Genomic DNA, 18,794 nt, shown 5'->3' with positions numbered 1-18,794 from the left:
GATTTGTGCACAGAAAACAACAACAAAACTAATCACCAATATCTTTTAATCAACAAAAGTTTCCCATTTTTACCTCATGTGTCTATTTGCTACACAGTCCAATCTCTCAACCTCGCCACGCTTCTGCAGACTCACGTGCCCCCTCTCCTCAGACTCTGACGTCTCCCCTCTCCAGCCCACGGCAGCTCTCCCTACGTTTTGCTTAGATGACTGTTGTAAGCCCGTCTCCTCCGAGCATTTTCAGCTGTCACACTTTTTCAGAGTTCACAGCGCTAGTTTTAGACCCCGCATCAAATATTCATAGAAGAGGAGACAGGAGAGGTTGGGGGTGGCAGGTTTGCCATGTGCTCTTCTCCACTCATCTGACTTCCATCCCTCTCTTCTTAAACCTCTCTGTCTCACCATGTCCTGCCCAGTCCTATTCACAATCCCTGTGGATGCCACGGTGAGGTTTAGATTTCTGCCATGATTTGGAGACAGAGATGGAAAACAGACACAGAGAACAAAAATTACATTTAAAAAAGAACTACATCCCAAAATATCACATAGAAGAAATGTCTAATGCTGTAATGCTAAACAGTTGTGACCATAATATCTGATGGAAGTTTCTAACTTTACTTAAACTGTGTTTTGGCCAATTTTGAATACTTTTGATTTTGCCTTTATATTTCTCATCAAAAAACTGTTCTGTTTTGCCTTGTTCAGTATCATTTTTTTTTCAGCACAACCTCACCTGTGTGACTTCACAGTTATGTTTTTTATTTGACATGCTCTATTAACCCCCTGAACCTAAACTCATACAAAAAACATGAACTCTAAGTATGAAAAAAGTTAGATTCTTTACTGTTTTTCACCAAAAGCATGTTGAACAAACCATTTTTCTATAACTTAGAATGAACATGTAAATTGAAAACTTAATTTCCTCTTTTTATAATTTTCTTTCTTTTTTGTTTTTTACAGATTTAGTGGCTAAAAAGTTATACACAACTATTTACATGAAAACACAGGCAATGCCTCAGTTTTTGGTTTTTTTAATAGGAAAACTATATACAACTATTTGCAAAACAATTAGGTGTCACATTTATTTTATTTAACCTTTATTTAACCAGGAAGTCCCTTGAGATGACATCTCTTTTTCGCGGGAGACCTGACCAAGAGGCACATCAGTACAATACAAATGAACTAACAGAGAATAAAACAACATACAATTAATACAACATAAAATGACTAAAACACAACATGATGCCACACACCTGATCAAAGAACCATTTCTACAACTCAGAAAAACTATATACAACTATTTATAAAAACAATGAAGTATCACAGGATGCCAAACACGGTGACATGTTTTGTTTTATTTTTTTCATGCAAGCACTTTCTGCCCCTTTTCTCCTGTTTTTACTGTCTCTTCCAGCACTGAATGCACACCAAATGTGATGACAAAATTGCCAAAAAATATGTTCTTATTGTGTATCGTAAGTGTGGTGTTGCTTGGCCTTTCAACATAACTGACTTCATGGTATTACTCTAACATCTGCACTTTCAGCACAAGTTTAAGGGAAAACTCAGCGAGGCTCCGTCTGCTGCTGCACCATCTTCAGTTGGTTTGTGATTTGAACTGGAGGATGTGTCCAGGGACTCTAAAGGGTTAAAACACTTTTACACAATGTTTTACCACTTACACCTTATCACCTTATAAAGTTACATGTCTGTTACTGGTGCTTGACTATTACCACATTGAGCCTTTAACAGAGGCACATTTGTGTTAGATGTAAGTTGCATTTCTGGCCACATGGAAAACAAAGTCTCTTATTATTTGCCTTTTGTTGTGGTTAACTCCTTTGTCACTAAACGCTCCATTATGTTCACAACCTTGCAGCCAACTGTTTCTATCAGTTATTTGGTGATGGGTTAGTTCACTCTAAGTGACAACTTTGGTGAAAGTTGTGAGACTGAACCCCAAATAATATATGGGCCTATATAAATGCAGTGTATATGTGGGGGGTTAAACCAAAACAAACCTTTGACCAATACTAAGGAACTCTGCAAGGCTGAGATATTATTTCCTACAAGGGCATGTTAAAAAATATATGCCATGTTAAAAATATACAGTTTGCAATGGGCTTTAAGTACAATATATGCAGACAAACAGTGGGCCAGATCACACCTACAGCTTGCAGGACTTCCCATTCCCTCTAATTTGAAGTATTATCATGATAAAAGTGTTCAGTTGTCAATAATTATCACAATAATGTCAAATCAATATTTCTTTTAAGTCTTTCTAAGTGAGATTTGAAGAAACCACGCAGTTGTCCATGGTTAAAAGGGACTATGTGTGGTCAGAAGAGACTAATATTTGAGAGATCTAGAAACAGAACATTTAAAACAATTATCCTAGAGACATTCAGCGTTAACTAAAAGTGAATCAAAATAAATTTGTGAGCATTTTAGATGATAATGTAAAAAACAATGTTTTGTCCATATAGTGTATACAGTATACTGGTTCCTTTGACAATTAAAACAGATTTATACTTTAAAACTTGATCCTTGATATGTAAAACACTACAATAATTCCCCTTTCAGATATTCTTCTAACTTCTGAATTCCTGTAATGTTCTTATTGGGTCTACAGGTTAGTGAGTGTGTCACTGTTTATGTTGCTGAACTGTTGAAACGACAGTGGCTAACAGTTTGTAGCAACTAAATAGTCCTTGTCTTTTTAGTTGCAACACTATCCATCGACATTCTGTGATAATAACGTTGATCCACATTGAAACACAGTAGCCACTGGTGCTGCAACTTAACACTAGTGACTACTTGCCATTAAAAACATGTTAGAACGTGTTATGTAATGACTCAGCAGAATGTAAAAGGTTATGTAGTAACACCAATTTTTTTTAATACCCAACTTGAGATACGATAAATGATGAATTTCTCCTTTTTGTATTGAATTATTTCATATGACATTGGTTCCAAAATGCATGACTTGCGCTTTTTCATAACGACAATATGGGCATTATGTAATAACTAGTCAAAATGGTTGTTTTCATTTATACACATTATATTTTTAGTAGTAACCCATAAAGATGGAAGAAGCTAAACAGCACGTTGGCCCTCTGGATGGAAATTTGAGTACAAAAAAACTCAAGATGGAACAATCGACCAACATAAAGTATCATACATACTCTGCAGGAAGGAGTTTTCTTTTCACCAAAGCACTTTCAGCTTAAAATACGAGAAGCATACATTAGTCTGGGACTCATCTAGCACCTCAGCTAATGTGTCGCCCAGCTTGCAACAAACATGTTAAGTGCATATATATTCCCTTCTTTCTTGAGTCTGTTTGCCCATACAAAATAAAATGTGATTATTATAGATTAAAAATGTATGATATTTAATCGTGGTTAATCGAAATTAATCCACAGCAACCCTGTGATTAATCTGATTCAAAATTTTAATCGTTTGACAGCACAAATTTTTTGTATTTAAGCTTCAACCTTTATAGCGTTACAGTTGACTCATGTTATTTGATATTGTTTTGTTTTATATAATGTGAATTCTTTACAGTCTTATCAAAAAGTAGCCTACAAATGTAAGGCATGAGTGAAGTGGCAGTGGGTGTTTTTCCCCCTGATGTCTTAACTCCATGTCAAGTGGGACCCACACATGACATATAGAATAATGTATATGGTGAGCTATTAAACAAAGAGATGAAGGTTGAAGCATATGTGTGTGATTCGCAAAGAGGCGAAAAGCACGAGTGGGAATGACAGAACCAGAGATGACATGATGGCAGGGTTAAACACACCAGGTAATGGAGAGATGAGGATGGAGAGAGACATTGTGAGGGCATATGAATATTTGATCCTGAGGCGATGGTGGGATGTGGTGGCGAGGCGGGAGTGCTGTCCCAGAAGTCCTTGTGGTGAGTGGTACTGTAAAAATATTTACCTTAAACACAGCGCTGAGCAGTGGGGGGTGATGGGCATGATGTCATTCCTTCTTTCCATCTTCCCCCTGCCTCAGTTGCTGCTCGTTTACTTCTTGCTTCCCGTCAGATAAAGTGGGTCAGCATTACACATCAGTACACCACGCTGGAGGGAAGCGAGGGGAGGATTAAAGCTGTGAAAGAGATGGATAGAAATGATGGGAGGAGGTAAGTTACAGTCCTGCCAAAGAAACAGAAGGTGCTGCAAAGAACGAAGGGTAGAATGTATGTGGACACAGAGGATACAAATGGAACGAGACAAGCAGGATGAGTCCGTCTTCTCAGGGTGAGAAAGAGCAGAGATAGAGAAGAGGCGGAATAAAGACACTATAGAAACAGGGAGGACGAAAAGGCAATGATTAATTCATCTTTATGTTTTGGTGCTTGCAGCTTGCACTTGCAGCACAGGTCTGGCGGCTGCAGGCCCTATAGACCCTGCATGATGGAGAGTCGGCCATTACCATGTTTAAAACCCTGCCTCCCAACACTCCACTCATCATCCTCCCCCTCCCCTCTCACCCGTTCCTCATTTAGATCCTCTGGTTTGTGCAGATTTGTTTATGTTTTCAAAGTGCAGGAGATGATGAAGCGATGAATAAGGAGAGTCAAGGGAGAGAGATGAGGATTAGCTCGGCCATGTGTCAGACTGCGCCTGTGGGTGTATTTACTCGTATCCAGTATCTGTGAACACATGTTTAACCACCTCGCAGACATCCAAAGGCAACGTCGTCATGTATCCTTCAGACGGTTCTGTCAGCCCCACAGGCCAGTGTGTCATCACACACCAAGACAGGCACTCACTGCTTCTTATTCTGGACAGAAGATGGAGACACAGTCAGAGAAAACATCAGACATCGTTTGCTGAGAGGGGATTAAGTGAAGGTAAACACTTAAATCCAGCTTTTTGAGTAGTGTTTACTAGCAGAGTTAGAGGAAAGAATGATTTACATGAATAGTTCTATTTTAACAGAACAGACAAACAAATTAGGAACCCAGGACATTGTTAAGACCAATTATCTACAAAACTAGTAATGCTTCCCTTATGAAACAAAAATATATGGCAATATATTGAAAAATATAATGCATTAAATTAAAAAATACATTTCCATATATGGGAAAGTAGTGCATATATTTTCCAATATACTGCAATATATGCTTTAATCATATATTGATACATATAAAACATATATTGCAATGAAGACAAAAACGGCCCTATATTTTTAGATATAGTTTTATTGAAACTCAATTTCTTTCCATTGACACAAGTTTACATAAAGCAGATATTTATCAACACTTACATTACTTGGTATGCATAATAACATATTTCATGAAAATATGCATCGTGATATACATGAAAAAAGTGTTAACTGAAAAAAATGCCTTCTTAGTCATTTTGGCAACATAGGATGAAAAAGATGTACATACATATACATGCACATTTTTTGAAGTGTATTACTAAATATATAATTACATATATTTAGTTATACACTAGACAATATATGTATGTATATATGCATACATACATTATGAAGTGTATTACTAAATATATAATGACATATATTTAGTAATACGCTAGACAATATATGTATGTATATATGCATACATACATTATGAAGTGTATTACTAAATATATAATGACATATATTTACATATATAAGTAAATATATTGTCATATATGTTTCAATATATGGAAAGCGGCAATTCCTTATGTATTTTTCATTATATTGTAATTTAATACAAAATATATTGACACAATATATTATTCTGTATATTTTAAATATAAATATATATTATACAGTAATATATTTTTCAGTCAGTAATATATTGACAGTCAATGTATAGAGAAATATATTTTCTTTGCATAAGGGTTGTTTTTACAACTCTAATATATGTAACTACACTGTGTGTGTGCGTGTGTGTGTGTGTGTGTGTGTGGGGTGTTACTAATAGAAGCTATCACATTAAATAATAATAATTTAAAAGTACATATTAGTAGATAAAAGTCATAAGACATTGCTGGTCATACACTCAAGAGATCAGGTACAAGATCAATAAAATCATATCATTGATTTTGTCAGTCAGTAGCCATGGTATAAGCAGAGATAATGTACTGAAAACCTGTTATTATCACGACATAAAGACCTGCTGCACTCTGTCAGGTTTTATTTTGCTCTGCTAAGCAGTTCCTTTACATCAATGTTTCCAATATTGATCAGATTCAGAGAACTGCAAAATTTTGTCAGTTTACTGAACTGTTTCATTCAGTCACATGTTAATGGTGTCAATCCCCTTTACCGACATTAATGTTTAAAGTTATCTGTGGCTATTTCATTGGAATTACATAACGTGAACATAAGTCATTTAACCACTCCAGTACCAAGTCTGTAAAAGTGATTTCTGCCCTAGTCGCATTAGATGAGGCAGGGGTGGTGATTACTCCCATGATCCCACACCACTTCACACTATCATCAAACTATTAACTTTGTTATAATTCTGACTCAGCGCAGGAATTACATATAGTGTGTGTAAGTGTACATAAACACAAAAACTTACTTAAAACACCTCCTTTTTTGAATCATTTGTTTACGTTGTGACCAATACAATAACAAAAGAATGAATGATGCATGTGAAGATGTCATAATTACAGGGATACTTCACCCAAACTGAAATATTCAGTGAGAGCTCCTTTCCCTCATCAGGAAGATGTTGCTGAATTTTTTAGGCTTTTGGCAATGCTGAGCACAACAGACAGACATCTATCCATATGAATCAAGAATAATGACAGAATGACATATTTTTAGCACAGTAAAACAAAACAGCCATCATTTATTTGTTTTATTTTATTTTAAGTAGCATATTGATTCTATTAGCAAATGTACAAATGCTTTGTATTTGTCCTATCAGCATGTTTGCACAAATCAGTCACATCTGTTGTCCATATACAGCACCTATAAGTTGAGAAAAGATTTAGATTTCTCTAAATAGGCAGCGCCAAGAAGATATTTAGTAGATTCTGTCTAGTTTACCTCCTCTCTGTTTACACTACTTCACCTCTTCCACTCTCTGTGTAAACACCTGCCAAGAAACATCCAGTTCATCTCCAGACCTCTTCAGGCCTCGGTGAAAACCCTTTGCCTGATGCCATCTAAATCCACCCAGGTCTGCCATAAGCCAGCCAGATGAAAACATCAGGATTTTTCTCAGCCTCTTCCCCAAAAAACTACAAAGCAGAAAGGCCTTTTTAAGTCTGGCGCTGGGACAGCGTCGAGTGTGCGTCGCTGAGCTCCTCATCGACATCAAACAGTTGGCAGAGGGTTTGCCAACCAGCTGGTGCAGATGGCCGGACTCAAATGGGACATTCTAATGAGAGATAGGTAGAGCATTAGTAGTCTGGGCAGGGTGGCAGAGCCCAGGAGAATGTAGCAACTCACAAAGAAAGTGTACATGGAGCTCTAACCTGCAAGAAGCAAAGAGGAGGAGATGAATGAAAGAGCATGCATGCTGTAAGCAATGTGTGTGTGTGTGTGTGTGTGTTTGTGTATGTGTGTGTGTGTGTGTTTGTGTGTGTGTGTGTGTGTGTGTGTGTGTGTGTGTGTGTGTGTGCGCGTGCATGTGCGAAATGGGGATGTACTGACAATTTCTTGTCTCCTACAGACACATTCATACAGCATACATAATCACCCCATGGCATACTCAGACAGCATATCATGTCAGAGGTAAAACAGACTAAGACAGGCTCATATCTCTGTTACAGAGCTGGGAGGATGAGGATTCTCTCACTGTGGGGTGGAAAGTGGGGGTTAATGGGTTCATGTGCTCCCTTCAACAGCAGGCTACCACCGCCACCTAGTGGACGTGTTATGAAAGAAGAAAAAACTGCCGAGGAAAAAAAACAAGTACGTTGAGGTATGGCACATGCATACTATCTGTTCTAGTGGGTGCTGTGAGATGGAGTCATGTGGTACTTTATTATTTATGAAGACATATCAACAATGTATTTGTATACTGATGTGGGTATGAAGATACATATACTAAGGAAGCTTGCAACACCATACATTTACTAGGTCTCCATATAAATGTTTTATCTATTCCAGGAAATGTTTTCATCTTCAAGCATATCACTATCACTCATATTCAATATAACAACAGATAATCAAATGATAAGCTGTTACTATTAATGCAAAATAGACTTCCACAGAGGGTATCCATTCACATAAAATAAGCTGTTCACATAACTCTAAAGATTTTAATGGTCACTGTTACCGTGTATGACATACACTATTGTAAATAATTGAGACACTTGTCATTTTGTTAATCAGAAATTAACTCTTTCCACTATTGCCTTTTTTTAGACTATTTCAGTCATAATAAGCAACACCGTGCAAATAAGGCAGAACATTCAAGAGTAAAACAGGAAATGTGTTTATATATTTATTTGAATTGTTCTATACATAGATACATATTATTTAACAATTTACAATATAATTGCACATGATGTTGATGTTGATATTGATATGAACTGTGAACTGTTGTATAGTCTGATGGCTGTGGGAAGGAATGACCTGAGTAGATAAACTAACAGATACAATAAGACCCACAAAAAACTAATATCAAATTTTGCCACAGTTCCAACATGACTTAAAAGATCTGACTGCACTGGAGAGTTTTCTAAAATGATAAAGAAAATGATCAACATCTGAATGCATCAAACCAGTTGGAATAAAGGGTTGTTGTATGAATTGATCCTCATGCTGTTTACATCAAGCCACCAGCAGAGGTCTGTGTTCAGCAGAGTATCTCCTTATGTGACTGAAGACTTCTGCAGCAGAAAACAGGCGTTGGTATGGAATGCTGCTTTTGTAATATTTGAGCTCAAACTTGTATTAACAATAAAACCACAGGAATGTGTTAAAAGGAAGATTGTTTCGAATTTGTGATGTCTGAATTGTGTTTTATATTTTCTATGACACAAAACATCACAAGCTCGTGTCAAATAAACTTAGTGGTACGTATTTACGAGACAAAACTGTGAAAACATGCATTGTCTTGTACAAAATATGTTTCTAATGGTGACCTTCAAACACATGGTTTTTTGTAATGCTGTCAAACCGGTACATGTTACCTGTCTGTTTTCTCAAGTTAAAATAGCTTTTTTCTGTTTGGATTTCCCTTGTTAGCTTGTATGTCCACTAAATCCTAAGTATTCTGTATTGTTGGGTTTACAACTGTTGTCAAAGGCTGTACAAAGTGAAAAAATCCACTCCAAAAATGAGCGAGAGAGGGTTTTCACAGGGTTTTAAATATAAACTGACCGAAGCAGTGTTTTAGTTGGAGTAGTTTTGTTTATTAAGTGAACTTAATTGTTTCTCTTTCAACTAAAAGGAAACCAAAGCTGATGACAATTTGTAATACATATTTGGATTGAAACTGAATCTAGAACTGTGCATCTTTTTTATTTGTGTTATTATTTATATGATAATAAATCTGTTTCTCAAAGTATCCCATGAATCAGTGGGGTTGAATTTTGTTTTCATGCTTGTGGACATTTTACAGGCTGAGTATTTGTTTGGTGTGACCAAGACGCTTCCTCCTGAAAAGTTTCCTCTTCTTTCAATTCATAAATATCGCTCTTTGTTCTGCCTTCTGCACAATTATTGAATATACGACACCGCAAAACCCAAATCCTGCCACAACAATTTGATACATGTCGATGGGACCCTGTTTCAAAGCAGGGTGCGCTGTTGAAGACTGTAATTAGAAGTCAGGCACAGCATACAGAGTTATGGCACACGGCTGTGGAAAGGCCTGCAGATTTTCAGGAGGCCTGGTCAGTGGATAAAATCATGGAAATGTTTATGAACATGATCGCCACAGCCACAGATGTTTACGGAGAGAGATTTTTTTTTTTTTTTTTACTTAAAAACTGTGGTCAGCACAGTTTGTTTGTTTACCTTGAATCAAATGAAAAAGTGTTTAATGGATAGTATTGCAAAGACCCCCCATGAACAGACTAGAACCAACACCTTCTAAGCAGAATCTGTTTTATAATATTCTATATAATGTAATGTATGTAAATGTTACTGCCTATTTGTTTGATCTGACTTGAGAAACGGCTTGATTTTATTGTTGTAGTCACAAACATTTTATTTCCATTTAGACTGTGAGTGTTTGCAGAACAAAACTTGTATTGATTACAAAAATAAGTCTGACAACCATTAAAGTGTCTTTTTTTTAAGGAATGACTCAGCAAAGCTGTCACATGAAACTTGATAATTATCTGAGTCCATAAAGTGCGGCTCTTTTTTCCTCAGCCCATCTCTTTTGTGGCCTGTAAACTCAGATCATATGGGTTCACTATGGGTTGAAATCAGTCACAGTCTGTCTATCTTAAGTCAAGCAGACAGGGATGATGGGCTTTAGGAAACCATTCATTGCACCAAACATACACTTTTCAGGCCCCATTGAAACTCTGACCTGCTCTAATGATCTGAGGGCAGAGTATCTGTTGTAGTTTGCTCACTGTTCACTCTTCTTCAATTTTGCCCCTTTCTTCTATGTCTGTAATAGTGTGCACAGAAAAAATTTTTTTGCAAGTAGATGGCCTATTTTTAATTCTTCTGTAATGTAATTATTTGAAGTTTAATGTTAGTTTTAGGAAATTCACTAGGTTACTGCTGTCAATTTACATTTACATTAGACCTAAAAAGCTTACATTGACAAGTTTTTCCTTTACATTTTGCTCACTATTCTGTAATCCACATCAGTAGATTACAGAGTCCATCCTGTATATGTATGTATATGTATATGTATATGTATATGTATATGTATATGTATATGTATATGTATATGTATATGTATATGTATATGTGTGTGTTCCTTCCTCCCTGCCAATGTTGAGCCAAAGGCCCATCTGGCTCTTATGAGGGCTGCTGCTTCACGGTGCCTCATTCTGATTCATGGGCGCTGGACAGCCTCAGCTGCTATCCTACTTCCACCGTTTTACATCACATACCTCTCCAAAAATCACCCTGCATACCTCCCACTCTCCCACACTGACAGGCAAACTCTGCAGAGACACTATATTTCTCAGAGTAGGTAGAACCCCCCTCCGACATGTTGACCGCCGTTTACATCTGCCTCTGTCCATCTGCTTTACGAAATCCCTGCTTGTTCTCGATTTGGGAGTAAGTCTGCAAAGCCATCTTTGTCTTTTCCTCTCTTTTTGCTTTCTCTCAGGGATTACCAGGTTTACCTCAAAGGCCACAGCCTATTGCACCACGCCCTTATGGAAGGATGTATGTGCAAATTACAACCAACTTTCCCCACTGTTTGTTGTTTTTCCTTTCTATTCTACCAAATTCACCCTGCATTTTAATTACTCACTTTCTTTCTCTTGTCTTCTCAGCTTTCACACTCGCCAATGTGACGTAACCACAAATAAATGGCTGCCAGTTTGTCCTCAGACTCTCAGCCAAACCTTGGTTCACTAGCTGTGTAACTTCAATGCAATTTTGTTGCACAATGTGGAGCTATGAGGTGCTTATTAAGTCTCAGATATACACCCATAAGTCCTCTGTCAATCATAAATGTACAAATGAAAACATGAAAGGCAAAGAAAACAAACTGCACATGAAATAAGAATGCATACTGACAACTGGACTACATCATAAACTCTTCTTTTGTGGCAGCATGGCAACCTATAGTCTATGACATACATGCCACTCCCTCTGCTGCTTTATTTGTGCTGTGTGCAAGTAGTAAATGTAAAAACAAAGATAGCATCAGACCGTCAGAAAGAACAAAACAACAGAAAAAAAAAGAACAAAACTGTAACTTGAACATCCCTGCTTAGTCCCTTCAAACTTCAAATTAAAGCTATCATATAGCATATCAACACCTACTTTGAAATTTTATTTATTTATTTATTTTTAACTACAATGAAGTGTCCTTTCAGTTGGGTTGTCATCTGCAAAGGTAGTAATAACAACAGCCTCCATGACCCCACACTATTTCACTATAACTGTGATCAGAGCGTCCACTTATGGTAAGTCCACTTACTTACTGGGCAAAGTGATTCTGACTGAAAGTTGAAAGTAGTATGTAGACTGTTGCCCATAAAGTTAGAATAAAGTATTTTTACTTCCTCTCATGAAATGAATGTGATTTATTTTTTATGAAGTGTAACTGGGACTCAGTATGTAATTACCTGTCCTGGTCAAAGGTGATTACTGATGTGTATAAATAGGACTGAAAAGGGGAACGAGTGAAAAAATTTCAACTTTATTAGATTAGATTAGATTCAACTTTATTGTCATTACTCAGTATAAATACAGGATAACGAAATGCAGTTAGTATCCAATCAGAAGTGCAAAATAGCAGAAGTGCAGTATAATATGTAGTAGGTGTATAACCTGCGCAGTATGCCAAACACATACACAGACACAACGATATTACTCAGTGTGTAGCTCAAGTTATCTTCGTGATAAACTGCATCCCACCATCCATTACAGTCGCCGTCTTCATGTTTCATCTCACATCACATCACACTTTGAGTAACTAGTACATTACCTCTGCACACTCTACTGGAGTTTGGAATGAAGTTGACCATTTATACACCTTGCATATATAAAGCTATGGAAATGTAGGTAAAAAAGGCCGTGTGCTGAAACAATTAACTGCACTTAGAAGTATGTAGAACATTATGATGTGGCATATTTTCACACAAATGATCATTTGCAGCAAAAACAATGTGTTACTGTTGATTAAAACATTCAAATGAGCTAATAAGCAAGTAAACACTAGGTATTAGGTAATGACAGATATTGGTAACTAATATGACCAGTCTCAACAATTTCAGAGTGAATTCTATGTAATTTCTCTGTTCATGGTGAGAACCTTTGTGGACAAGTAGTTGTGAAGTACATTCATATTAACATACTGTATTGTATGCATGTATGTATAGCATGTAGTACCAAGTTTATGCAGTATGTAGCATGTAGTACCCAGTTTACATGTATGCAATATGTAAACATGCAGTACCCAGTTTATATGTATGTAGCATGTAGCATGTAGTATCCAATTTATATGTATGTAGCATGTAGCATGTAGGATGTAGTACCCAGTTTATACAGGGTGGGGAAGCAAAATTTACAATATTTTGAGGCAGGGATTGAAAGACAGTGTATGACCAATTAGTTTATTGAAAGTCATGAGAATTTATTTGCCACAAGAAAATTTACATAATAGAAAATGTTTTTATTCTATGTGTCCTTCTTCTTTCTCAATAACTGCCTTCACACGCTTCCTGAAACTTGTGCAAGTGTTCCTCATATATTCGGGTGACAACTTCTCCCATTCTTCTTTAATAGTATCTTCCAGACTTTCTCGTAATAGTTTTGCTCATAGTCATTCTCTTCTTTACATTATAAACAGTCTTTATAGACACTCCAACTATTTTTGAAATCTCCTTTGGTGTGACGAGTGCATTCAGCAAATCACACACTCTTTGACGTTTGCTTTCCTGATTACTCATATGGGCAAAAGTTTCTGAAAAGGTATGGATAATAGTGTTAGGTATGATTATGACATCAATATATGTTTGGTTTCAAAACAATTGACGTAGTGCCTGCTGAGAAAAAACAACTAAATGTTCATTGTAAATTTTGCTTCCCCACCCTGTATTTATGCAGTATGTAGCATTTAATACCCAGTTTATATGTATGCAGAATGTAGCATGTTGTACCCAGTTTATATGTATGCAGTAGCATGTAGTATCCAATTTATATGTATGTAACATGTAGCATGTAGTACCCAGTTTATATGTATGCAGGATGTAGCATGCAGTATCCAATTTATATGTATGTAGCATGTAGTGCCCAGTTTATATGTATGCGGTATGCAGCATGTCGTATCCAGTTTATATGTATGCAGTATGTAGCATGTAGTATCCAATCTATATGTATGTAGCATATAGTACCCAGTTTATACGTATTCACTATGTAACATGTAGTATCCAATTTATATGTATGCAGTATGTAGCATATAGTATCCAGTTTATATGTATGCAGTATGTAGCATGTAGTATCCAATCTATATGTATGTAGCATGTAGTATCCAGTTTATATGTATGCAGTATATAGCATGTAATATCCAGGATGTGAGTCCTAACAGAGTCAGTCTACTACTACTGAGATGCCCCTAGTGGAACAAATTATATACTGTACGTTTAGTGTGACTATTTTCTTCATCTGTGAATAAGATTTGTTTTTCTGTTCCATTGGCAGCTGCAGCCTTAGGTCTACAGGTATGTCTGCATACTTGGTGTTGTTTGACCTCACTTTGTCTGCTTAGACATAGTGAGTCTGACTGTTCATAAAAATCCCCATATAAAACGTCTTGTGATCCAGCACAATTTCTTTTCCACAACACGCCCCACATATGGACAAAGTAGGTATTGAACAGTGATGATTAATGGGGAAAGCAGTAGACTAGTAGATTGAAAAACATCAATGACTTTTCCTTTAAGAGTAGAGTTGAGGCTTTGGTAAGTCACCATATACAGCAGTAAATCAGCACAGGGTTTGCAGACAGATGTCTCTATGTTCATCCAGATGACTGTCAGGAGAGATTATAAAGAAATAAGGCCTGCAAGGAAGTCTGTTTTTTAATATTTTCAGTGCTTTTGTGTTTGTGCTTGCAATCAATGCTCAATATCACATCACTTAGTCATATCAAAATTGTTTATGGCATGTTTTTGTATCATGATCTTAACATATTGCTCCATCGCTGTGCACAGGAGGCCCTGAAGTCACCGTCTAGCCTCCATCAGTTTCAGCATCCGCTACACTGAAAAACACTGTGCATGTGATTTTCTCTGGGCGAAGGAAGCCCCTCAGAGCAGAGCCAGTGCCAGTATGAAGCGGGTCACACAGCCATCATTTCCTAGAAATTCCTGTCTGACTTCATTCCTTCAGCTCGTCCCGTCTGATCTGCGTCACTGTCTGCCAATGGTCTTCTGCAGTACACAAAAACACATGGAAGCTGCACCACACATACACACAAACACATAATGTACGTCGCTTCCGCTGACACACATAAAAAAACACTGTACATATTGTCTGCAGTCCCCTGCTGCTTCTCCCCCTCTCCACTCCACTCCCGTCACTCTCTCTCTCATCATGTGATTCCATAAAAAAATGAATCAACTTAGTCTTTCTTTTCTGCCTTTTTTTTTTTTTTTGCTCAGTTCTGTCAAAACAATCTCTTGGCTGCAGCGGTTTACTTTTAAAGTGATACACCACGCAAAATTTGTCATTTGAGTATCAAACACACATCCCCAGCTGGCTGAAATAGTGATGGTCAAAGGTTTGCAGTTTCATCTTCCACACTGAGCTGCAGCTGTGATGAGCCTGGATTCAGGTCAGTGCATATGTGATCATTTGAAAACATTTTTAGAAACTTGTCAAAATACTCCAATATCATGAAATCATCTACTATCATCCATATATTAAGAGAGTGCAAAATACTTAGTTTTGCCAAAATATGGCTGTATTTACAGCTTCCGGCTGAACTTTAAGCTCCAACAGTGAATCATTGCGACAAAGAACTATTTTGACTACTATTACTAGAGATTAAAGGGTCTCAAATAGTGATGAGCCCACAGAAAAGTAACCCTGTCATTTTGGCTCACCTATATTAAACATCTTGATAGTTTTCAGCTTATTGTTTTAGTTTTACCATTGTACCATTGCTGCTGATTTTCAGCTGCAGAGGCAGAAAAGATGTGCATGTAGCAAGTAAACTGAAAGAATGAAGCTGCTACTTTCAATATTTTCCTGAGAAGATGTGTGAGACCAAAGACAGAGTTAAAAGTGACTTTATCCAAGTGGACATAAACAAGGAGGAAAGGCATTTGTTTGCTAAAATGTTAGCATTATAATCTTAAATCAAGACACTTTTATCTATACTTTGTTCAAAAGGCCATAAAAATGATTTCTGCAGGTTAAATTGTGTCTGAACATCATGCTTGTGATATGATACTCCTATGGATACATAATTTCTTTCCATTCACATTATTAATTGAAGAAAATTTTTGATGGAAGTTCAAATAAGAATTATTTATGATGAGAATAACTTCAGAAACAGTTTCTACTGGGTTTGTTTTATTTATGGTAAAATAAATCATATTAATCTTTATGGATCTCCTTTATGGATAAATAATACAAAAATAATATTATTACTTTTAACTCAACCATGTTTACTATTCAATAGATTCTGATATTTTTCCTAACCCCATCATACAGTCCATAAACATGCAGACCATAAAGCCTAAACAGAGATAATAATAATAATAATAATAATAATAATAATAATAATAATAATAATAATAAAGATGTCATTGTTTCCACGAGTTACGTAGACAGATTTTATAGAGTGCAGGGTCTGAGAAAAAAGAGAACAAAAGATATCTAAAATTCAAGATGACGAGGGAGAACATCAGTTTACACTCCTTTACAATAAAAGCCCCAGTTTGCTGTTCCAGTTGTCGTCCTCCTCCTCTGACGCCCTCCCTCTCTCCTGTCGATGTGTTTTTCCGTCCAGAGGTCCAGAGGTTAAGTTGTCCCCAGCATGTGTTCCTACTCAGGTCAGCAGCAGCCAGGACCTGTGATGACAGAGTGTGTGAACACCAGGGAGTGTCAGGGGTTAAGTGTGTGTACAGGGCCTTTTTTTGGTGGGGCAGGGGTACAGAAGACACCCCAAAAACACTTTATTCCACCTGGTTACCTCCTGTGCAAAATGGATGTGACTGATGATTTAGGTAATTACATACTTATCGTCACATAGATTTATATTAATAATATTAATACGCTCTCTGACTGTGTTATTATTTTAAAGTTATGAGGTGAAGCGGAGCAGCTTAACAAAATATCACAGATGTAGACAAACATTTTAGGGCACTAACATATACCCATGCACACACACACACACACACACAGAATGACAGAAGCAGCTGCTGGCGTGATCTGGAGGTCATGTTAGATCACAACACTGAGGAAAACAACAAATTCTTTAACCCAGGGGGTTGTCTAAGATGTGAGTTACTGGATCACATGGTTGTACAAGGATATGAGTGTTTCTGTGTGTGTGTGTGCGTGTGTGTGTGTGTGTGTGTGTGTGTGTGTGTGTGTGTGTGTGTGTGTGTGCATGCATGCTTGCGTGCATGCGTGGTGTGTGTGTCTGTGTATGTGTACATGTGTGTATGTGTGTAAAAAGACACTGTGCAAGTGTGTTATGGAGTTTTACATTGGAAATGTTTTTCTTCTACCATTTTATTACTGTAATGTTACTCAGAAGCTGAAGAGAACACAGCAGGAGTCTAAGTGTCTCAGCAGGAGATTCTGTAAAAACATCAGTTCATACAAAGCAGAACATAAAAATTAATTATTGATAAATAATTGCACTACAATGGAACCAGCTATCCAACTGTATTTGAGTCTACACAGATGTGAATTTTAATCCAATACAATAAAAATATTAAGTTACCAATTTGTTTCATGTAGAACAAAAGGTATGTGTGATGCGTGTGACGGTAAGCAGCACACACAGTATACCAGCACTTTATATTTGTTTTCAAAAACTGACATTTTTCCACATTCAAATGTAAAAAAAAAAAAAAGAAGAGAAAGATTGTGTTATTTAATTTGGATTTATTTGAATATCACTCTGTGAGTGGAGTATAAAAAAACTCTACTGCCAGGCAAAGGTCCAACAATCCCACAATCCCAAAATTTGTCATTATCTGGCAGTATAAAATGCCATTAAAATAGTTTGATTTAACTACACTCTGGGGTGTATTAAAGAAATAATAGCCTTTTCAGTGCAGGGGAGGATTCATTAATAAAAGTAATGTCTTAGCTTTGGAATTCTGCAGGTGTGATTTGTCTTCATCGTTAATGGTACAGACTGATTAAGAAAGCAAACAGTGTGTGTGCATGTGTGTGTCCAGGGCAGCCCTACATGCACTCATCTGTACTCCAAAGTGTGTATCCACATGAGTGCATGCACACACCTCAGGTGATTAGAGCAGCAGTGCATGTACTTTTCCAGAGTGTCCTCTCATTGGCTGAATTATTCAGGCTTTGCAAACAGATCTGACAAGACTATGAGTGATCCTTAACGTTGTTATTGACTTAGACTTTATTTATAGTGTGTGGTCCCACGGCACAAGCTGCGCACAGCCCCTTCCGCCCCCACCCTAACCCCCCCCTTCACTCTGAGGCTCGCAAGCAGACACGATTAATCAGAAGAATGTTATAATTAGGCTTAATACCCTCAGGCTGCATGAACACACACACACACAGAAACAACACTATATGTGATCATGAACATAATGTATGAATGCATGTGGTGCACAAACACACACTCACACACACAGAGGGGGCCCTGTGTGTGTAAGCAGGGTGGATGGGTTGCAGAGGTTTTTGGAGGGGCCGGGCGTGCTGTTTGTCCAAAACGCTTTAAGGCTTGTTCTCTTCATCGGAGAGGTTGTTAAACAAAAGTCAGTTTGTCACAGTAGCGGGACTAGCGGGGGTATTAATACACACCAATGCAGATGTCGGAGCATTTACTGCCATCCGTGAGAAAGGCTGTTGTGTCCACTGTCAAATCTAATGTCTGGTGATCCCCATTTGGCCAGGCCTATTTGGTTGGAGGGTTCACATGAGTGCCTTCAAAAGTACATGTTTGTCTCCGAGTGCATTTGTATTCTTCTGTAGAGTGAATCATAGTCATTGATTGTATTTGTCTC

Source organism: Sphaeramia orbicularis, chromosome 13 (genome assembly GCF_902148855.1).
Source record: "Sphaeramia orbicularis chromosome 13, fSphaOr1.1, whole genome shotgun sequence".
Lineage (NCBI taxonomy): Eukaryota > Metazoa > Chordata > Actinopteri > Kurtiformes > Apogonidae > Sphaeramia > Sphaeramia orbicularis.
Note: the sequence above shows the minus strand (reverse complement) of the source record.